This window comes from Propithecus coquereli, unplaced genomic scaffold, assembly GCF_000956105.1.
Source record: "Propithecus coquereli isolate 6110/MARCELLA unplaced genomic scaffold, Pcoq_1.0 Scaffold372, whole genome shotgun sequence".
Classification (NCBI taxonomy): Eukaryota; Metazoa; Chordata; class Mammalia; order Primates; family Indriidae; genus Propithecus; species Propithecus coquereli.
The window spans coordinates 2,223,527-2,232,645 of NW_012149419.1; positions in this window are offsets into that span (position 1 = coordinate 2,223,527).

The following is a 9,119-nucleotide window of genomic DNA, read 5'->3' on the forward strand; positions in this document are numbered from 1 at the left end:
CTCCGTGCTTCAGGCTTGCCTCCGCCATGCTCTCATCATTGCTCCAATCACCCCGTACAACCCCACCAGGGTATTCTTTCTGAAAGGCAAATCTGATCATGTTTGCCTAGAATTCTTTGAAGTCTCCCTACCACCTTCAAAATGAAACCAGAACTTCCCAGCCCAGCATTTGAGGGCTTTTGCGGCCTCATCTTCACCTCCAGAATTACTTCTTGACCTAAACTCTGTTTTTGCCTACTCCTGCACCCACACAGAACGAAGCTTCGTACTAGCTCAAGCTTTTGCACATTCACCAGCTAACTTCTAGTTGTCCTCCAGGAACAGCAGAGGCTCCTCTTGATGAAGATTTTGCTGTTCCTATTCACTCTTCTCCACCGCAACCCTGGGCTCCCTCTTTCTTGCCTTCAAACCCACCATGCTTCCTCTCTCACAGCACTTAGCTCACCATGCTGCAATTTTTGATCTGTTCATTCACTAAATGGTGAACTCCCTGAACAACACTAAGTTTTTACTCTATTTCCTGATGTCCTAGCACGTGGCATATGACAGGTCTAGCATGTGACAGTTACTCCAGAAAGTCTTGTTGAATAAATGAGTGGACGAGTGAACTGATGAATGAATGAATGAAACCTGATCCTGCATATAAGAATTTCCAGATCCGTACAGCAGGCAAGTTAGACATAAATAATTTGAATTGTGAAATGATTCATCTTTCAAAAGTAATTTTCTATAGGAATTCTGTAAATAGCAAGCTATACTAGTCAATTGAAAAATCTGACTTGAATTTCAAAATTCAATTAGTGGAAACTTGACTCCTGTGAAGTGGTGGCCTGGACACTTTGGTTTGGTTCAACCACCATTTGAGTATTATCTGTTACATTCTAGAACAATGAGGAGGATGAGACCTGCCCTTGAGAATCTTATAAATAGATAATGTTAGTACAAGTGATAATAAAAATAATAGTAGCTAACACCTAATTAACCTTGTTAAGTTAACCTAATTAACCTTGTTACATGTATTAGCTCATTTAAATTCTCAAAAAAGTCCTAGAAGGCATTGTATCACTTAGGATGCTTTTAGCTACAGGTAAAAGAAATATCCTCTGAGGTCTTTATTGTATGGTAAGAAAAAGAAAGAAAAAATAAAATGAAAAAGAAACATCCAATTCAAACAGCCTTAAATAGAACATCCAACTCAAACTGGTTTAAATATGAGCCGCTGCTTGTACCAAGTGGAGTGCTTATGTTTTCTCAGAAACATTTAGCCAGCTGCATGGGCATGAGGGCAGCTCCCTTACAGAGTCAGGGAAAGGTGGAGCTTGAGCAGCTTTGTCAATGGCTCACCTGCCAGGAAAGAGCAGTCCCATTGAACAACAAATGTTTCTCTGATGGCTGATCTCAGGTAGGCCCTATGCTAAGGGCTGGGGACAGAGAGGAGATTAGGATGGCTCCAGGATTGTCCCTTAGTCTGGAGTGTGTGTTTGTGGCATTGAGAGGTAAACAGCTAATGATGATGTGTCAAAGAGGCAGAAAAGATGTTACTGAGAGGCAGTGGTAGTTGAATTCAGAAACTTCGTAGTCAGGATCTTTGTGGACATTTGATATCCATTTCCTGTTTCTCTCTCCTGCCCAAATTACTCTGAATTTCTCTTGGGCAATTCAACCCTTCCCCAGTTCCCATTCACTGGGCCACTATTGATTGGACCCAGTATTTGGATCAGAAATTAGGGATATAACCTAGTTAGAAGCAGCAAATCACAGCAAGACTTGCTGGGGCTTCTGAGAAAGGGAGCTTCTGCTTTTCACCCTATGAGTCGTGGGAGTGAGGCATGACACATCTGGAACTGCGGCAGCCATTTTACCGCCACAGTGGTGAGTTTGGAGCTGTGAGCCCCACTGGGTGCTACCTGAGAATGCGACAAGACTGTAGAGGACAGAGACAAGAGATAGAGAAATTCTAAATCCTGGGTGTCATACTTTAGCTTCCAAATCAAGCCTTGCCTTTTCTCTACGATAACTTCCTTTGGAATTTTTTTCAGTCATGTGAGCCAACAAACGCCTTTTATAGTGTTAAATAAAATTTATAGGAAGCCATTGGTGTGGACTGAGCTCCTGCACTATGCCTAACAGACCAGACCAGAATGGAGTCACTCACGCCACCAGCCTAGACCCAATTGTTTACTTGACCTTCCAAGAAATTAAGAGAGAGAAATAGCCATTTCCCCAAACAGGCCAGTTGTAGCAGGCATGATAAGGAAGTCCCCTCTGCTTTAACCTTTGCAAGGATTGTAACTTTGAAACAACCAATCTGCTTTTTGTTCTCTGTTTCTGCTTTCTTCAGCCCTTTTTTGCCTATAAAACCAACCTCCTCTGTTCAGCTCATCAGAACACTCATTCTACTTTATGGTGTCAAAAGATAAAAGTACAACAAATTTAGTTTAAAGATCTCTCCCTTTCAAAATATCAAAGCTATTTTTCACAGAAATAGAAAAAGCAATCCTAAAATTCATATGGAAACACAAAAGACCCTGCACAGACAAAGCAGTCCTGAGCAAAAAGAACAAAGCTGGAGGCATCACATTACCTGACTTCAAAATATACTGCAAAGCTATAGTAACCAAAATAGTATGGTACTGGCATAAAAACAGACACTAGACCAATGGAACAGAATAGAGAAGCCAGAAACAAATCCATAAATTTGTAGCCAACTAATATTTGACAAAGATGTCAAGAATATACATTGGGGGAGGGGACAGTCTGTTCAATAAATGGTGCTGGGAAAGCTGGATACCCATATGCAGAAGAATGAAACTAGACCCCTATCTCTCACCTTATACAAAAATCAAATCAAAATCAAGAGACTTAAATGTAAGACCTGAAACTATGAAACTACTGTTACTGAACCAAAATGGGGTCTGCTTGCCAGCAAAACCAGACACTGAAGCCAAGAGTTACAGAGAGAGAAAGAGGCATTTTTATTGCATGGTACCAAGCAAGGAAAGGGCAGCTACTGACTTAAGCCCAAACTCCCAGAAGGCTTACAAGCAAAGGTTTTGAAAGGCAGGTGTACACTTTAGGGAAGCAAAAGTTACAGGCAAAATTGTAAATCAATACATGGAGGTTATACATTGGCCTGGCCCCAAAAGGTAGGATATCCTGAAGTGGGGGCCTGCAGGTCATAGTGGATTCAGGGATTTTTGGATTAGTGGAAAGGAATGTGAAGGGTATAACTCTCTCCAGGCCCCTCAGGGAGAAATTTAGAACAAAGAATTGTGGTCAGAGTTCAATTCTTCAGTTCCTTCTTATTTGCGTTTTTTGTCTGGAAAACAACTCAAGAATATAAGTTAAGATGCTATTTTTTTGTTTCCATAGGTAACCAAAACAACTCACATTGCTTAGAGGGCCATTATTGTTACCATCTTCCTGCTCATCAGGTTGCCCATTCACTTTTCAAGGCTCCCTAGGTGCCCAGAACTTTCCCTGAAGGGATTCAGGGGGGAAGTTTATTTCCATGCTTGGGTGGGAGCATTCAGCAGGCCTAAGAGGGGTCCTTGCTCCATCTCACTGCTAGAAGAAAACATTGGGGAAATGCTTCAGAACATTGGTCTCGGAAAAGACTTTGTTGGGTAAGATCTCAAAAGTACAGGCAACAAAAGCAAAAATAGACAAATGAGATTATATAAAGCTAAAAGTCTTCTGCACAGCAAAGGAAACAATCAACAGAGTGAAAAAACAACCTACGGAGTAGGAGAAAATATTTGAAAACTATCTATCAGAGAAAAAATTAATAACCAGAATACATAAGAAACTCGAACAACTCAATAGCAAAAAAATAAATAATCTGATTTAAAAACAGGCAAATGAACTACATAGACATTTCACAAAAGAAGACACATAAATGGTTAACAAGTATATGAAAAAAATGTTCAACATCCCAAGTCATCAGGGAAATGCAAATCAAAACCACAAAAAGATACCGTTTTATCCCAGTTAAATTGGCTTTAATCAAAAAGACAAAAAATAACAAATGCTGGTGAGGATATGAAGAAAGGGCAACCCTTGTATACTGTTGGTGGGAGTGTAAATTAGTACAGCCATGATGGAAACAATATGGAAGTTCTTTGAAAACTAAAACTAGAAGTACTATGTGATCCAGCAATGCCACTGCTAGGTATATATCCAAAAGAAAGAAAATTAGTATATTGAAGAGATATCTGTACTCCAAGGTTTATTACAGCATTATTCATAATAGCCAAGATATGGAATCAACCTAAGTGTCCATCAACAAATGAATAAAGAAAATGTGGTATATATACACAATGGAATATTATTGAGGTATAAAAAAAGAATGAAATTCTGTCATTTGCAGCAACATGGGTGGAATTGGAGGACAATATGTTAAGTGAAATAAGCCAGGCACAGAGAGACAAGTATCCCATGTTCTCATTCATATGTGGGAGCTGAAAAAGTGGAACTCACGGAGGTGGAGAGTAGAATGATGGCTGCCAGAGGCTGGGAAGAATGGGGGAGATAAGAGAGGTTGGCTAAGGGGTACAAAAATACAGTTAGATAGAAGGTATAAGTTCTAGTGTTTGATATCACAGTAGGGTGACTATAGTTAACAACAAGTTATCGTGTATCTCAAAATAACTAGAAGAGAAGATTTAGACTGTCCCCAACCCAAAAAACGATAAATGTTTGAGGTGACAAATATCCCTAAATACCCTGATTTGATCATTACATGTTGTACACATGGATCAAAACATCTCATTCCTTGGCCCGCAGCACTCGTCTATATTCAGTGCCAGCAATGGTAGCACTTGACCTCTGTCTCTGTCTTCACATCTGGATCTCTGACTCTCCTGCCTCCCTCTTTCACTGATAAGGAACCTTCTTACTACATTAGACCCACATGGATAATCCAGGATAATCTCCCCATCTCGAAGTTGGCCGATTAGCAAGCTTAATTCCATTCTAAGCCCTAGTCTTCCTTACCATACAACATAACATTTTCACAGGTTCCAGGGATTAGGATGTGGACATCTTTGAAGAGGCAGGAGAATTATTCTGCCTACAGCAGAGGTCTGTTCTGGTATAGACACGTATCTAGCACTCAGTGAGTCATTCCTATAGACTTTTAAGCATGGATGGAGAACATTTAACCCCACTTGGAGGGAATCAAAGAAGGTTTCTTAGATAAAATGTATCCTGAGCTGAATCCATTTAAAAACAGTCTGCCATTTATTATCTGACATTGTCCAGATAGGTTGCATAAACTACTTGCAATCCTCACAGTAACTTTGAATATAAATGTTGTTATTAGCCCTCTTTTACAGATAAGAAAACTGAGATTCAGAGATGTGGAAAAATATAATCCCTCATTAGCACTCATTAGTTGGTGGAACTAGGAAAAGTCAGTTTTGATGAGAGCAAAAGAAAACAGGTCTAAAACTTGGAGCACTTGCAGGGAAGTTAGGCCCAGAAAAGGCCTTGCATTGTGGTTTCCCAGATGGCCAGAGGACAGTGCCTGGGTACCGGGTGGGATATTTAGGGAGAGAGAGAAGGGTGCAGAAATCTAAAAGGAACTTGGGATGATGTCAAAGCCATGTTCCATTTAATTTACAGATTTCATAAACATTTTAAAGATGTCAGAGCAAGAAGGGGAGATGAGGAATTATCTAGTTTAATGGCTTTTTATATGGGCATAGCGCTTGCTGAAATTCCCACGGTGAATTGTGCACTGAGACAATGGCAGAGCGGGAACATGAAACCAGATTCCGGCCCTGGTCCTACATCCCTTCTGGGGACGCAGGCCAGTGGCCCTGGGTTGGGTTACAAGCTGAATCCTCTTAGAACCACTCCTCTGTTCTTAGCTCTCTGAGGGCTCTTCCATGCTGTTTTGCAGGCCAAGCCAAATGGTTTGTGTCCAGAAAGTAACAGGTGTTCAGGAGTTCGGCTTGGGCTGCTGTTAGGCATTGTAGCCTCTGGGAAGCAGCAGTATCTCTGGAGGTGGCGTAAACAGAGACAAGGAGCACCGCATCTGGGGTAGAGAGAGACAAGGAGCACAACGTCTGGTGTGAATAGACACAAGGAGCACTGTGTCAGGGGTAGAGAGGGACAAGGAGCACCGCGTCTGGTGTGAACAGAGACAAGGAGTACCGTGTCTGCAGCAGAGAGGGACAAGGAGCACCGTGTCTGGTGTGAACAGGGACAAGAAGCACCACGTCTGGTGTGAACAGGGACAGGGAGCACCGCGTCTGGTGTGAACAGAGACAAGGAGCACTGCGTCTGGGGTAGAGAGGGACAAGGAGCACCACGTCTGGTGTGAACAGGGACAAGGAGCACCACGTCTGGTGTGAACAGAGACAAGGAGCACTGTGTCTGGGGTAGAGAGGGAAAAGGAGCACCGCGTCTGGTGTGAACAGAGACAAGGAGCACCGACGTCTGGTGTGAACAGGGACAAGGAGCACTGTGTCTGGCCTGACACCGGTGGTCAATGCAACACTGAGGTAACAATAAGGGAGTGAAGCTGCCACTGTACCCGCTAGTGTGGTAATAACAACAAATGTTTTTTTTACACTTAAGACACCCAAATGGCCCTTTCAAAGCAGCTATTCAGGAGGCTAGCTATCTACTTCGAATGAGGCTGCCCCTGCTGAAAGCGCTGCAGTCACTCTTCTTTCAGAATGGCCTTCGGGGCTGGGGTGGGACCAGAAGACTCAGCCCCCAGGACAAGCACTGGCTTTGGAGTCTGTTCGTCTAAAGCCTGTGAGGCTAAAACCTGGCTGTCCCGGGTGCCTGGGGCCTTTCTCCTGCAAACCCTCACTCTCCCCCACTGATGCGATGTATCATCCTAGTCCGAGCCACCGTCATCTCCGCCCTGGGTACTGCGGCAGCCTCCTGCTCGTCTCAACACAGCCAACGGAGGGACAGAGGCACGCTGTTTGAGCGGAAGCCAGCTCACGCCGTCCTCTGCTCAGAACCCGGCACTGGCTGCAGCTCACTGGGTGTTACAGCCAAAGTCCTCACTGTGGCCTCCAAGGCCCAACATTCTCCGACTCTCCTCTTTGACCTCATCTCCGACATCCCCCCGATGGCTCTCAACTAGTCTCACTCCTTGCTGGTCCTGGAACTCCAAGCTCCATCTCTTCCTTAGGCCTTTGCTGGTCCCTCTGCCTGGAACGCTCCCAGATTCCCACAGGCTTGTCCTTCCACTTTCTCTGGTTCTGCTCCAATTGCCCAGCCCAGTGAGGTCTTCCCTGAGCACGAAACATACACATTATCCTGCTTTATTCCTCTCCATAGCGCTTATGATGACCTAACACGTACATTTAACTCATTTGTTTGTTGTCTGTCTCCTGCTAGAATGTAGGCTCCAGGAGACAGGAACCTGGTTACTTTGTTCACTGTTACATCCCCCGCGCCCAGAAGTAGCACACGGTAGGTATTTGTCGAAAAGACGCATGAATCAAGTAACCTTTGCAGGCAAGCTCAAAGAGAGATTTGTTTCTCTGAACCTCGGGTGGAGAACATCAGTCAAGGACACCTCTCTTGATTCTGGTCATGTCCACCGCTGTGACTTCAGTTAAGTGAGCACTTCCGTTTGCAAATTGGAAAGGTTTTTCCTGGTTGAGGGTGTGCCTGTGGGTGTTGGTAGAAAATTATTTGAGCAGCAGCAAAAGCTGAGGCTCCCTAAATCCATGCAGCAGAGCCCCACAGCCTTAGGGCAGACACCCCATTCTTGGGCCAGATGTCATGCAACCTCATGCTTTTGATCTCTTAGATTTAGGGCCCAGAATATCTTTGTGTATTGTTAAAACAAGAAGCGTTGTCTCTGAAAATGTAGTGACTTGGTCCTGACATGCAAAGAGAACTCTGGGAGATCAACATGGTGTTACAAAGAGGGAACTGAAGTTTGGCTCTCGGGTCCCTTAGCTCAGAGCACGCCACAGCCTCCTATGTTCGCCCTTTCCCTGCCCTGGCCACCACCCCATTTGGGTTTGGATTACCCTTGGCCTCCTTACTGGTACTTCATCTGTACCCCGTGGCCCCACTGGACTTCCAAAAGTACCAACTTTGATTGTAACTTTGATTTCCTGTTCAAAACCCCCAGTCCACACACAAAAGGCCGAAGTCCAAACTCACCAGCCTGATATTCGAGCCTTCTGATATCTGGCTCAGGGCCACCTGTTTCCATTCTTGTTAACGTCTCACCTTTCTGGATCTTATGCATCACCTAGTCTAGCCGTTTCACAGGTCCTGAGCTTCCCCACCTCCTGCTGTTCCACCCCTGCCCCTACTCATCTCCCATGCCAGACGCCACCTCCATCCTCTATGGCTAGGCAAACCCACCCCTCCATCACCCTGCGCCCATGTTTGCCCCGAAGTCTTCCCGATCTTCTCGATGTAGATGACGTCGTTATCCAAGCCTTCCTGACAGGTTTCCCTTTTAGGCCAGGCACTTCTGAGCAGAAGGCAGGCTGGGTTGGAAGGCTTTGGCAGGGCTTCTGAGCACCCTTCTGCACCACTGCTGCACCCAGCCCCATCTCTGGAGCCCTTCCCCAACCTGCTGGCCTTTGGCTTTTCAGAGTGCTGCCCTACTCCTTCTGTCAGCTCCTGTGTCAAAGATCGTGACCTCTTCTTGATTTGCCTGTACGGCCCTGTCCCTTCAGTGGAGTGCAATCCTTCATGGTGTGAGCATCTATATCGGAACTAGGGATATCTGTAGTGTTGAACATTTTCTATTTTTCATAGAACACAGCCCCGAACACAAGCCTACTTGTGTATTTGGCACTCAGCTGAAGAAGCTGCTGTCTGTCCCAGACTGGAGGAAAAGCTGGCTGTATTGATCTCGCTGAACGATAACGTTATCATATAGTATATATGGTATATAGGTATCCTAGAGGATTTTCAAGGATCATTTTGACTAAATGGGATTTGCACTTTAAGGGCTGACTTTAGAACCTGCCCCTGTAGGAGATGTGACTCTGCTGTGGCTAGTGTGCGATCACTAGGGATTGTGGCTCCATTTGGGGGAACAGCTGCTCTGCACAGCTGGAGACCTTTGCAAACTATCTCCCGAGCCCACCATGGACCCTTCAACCCAGACCTGATGACGG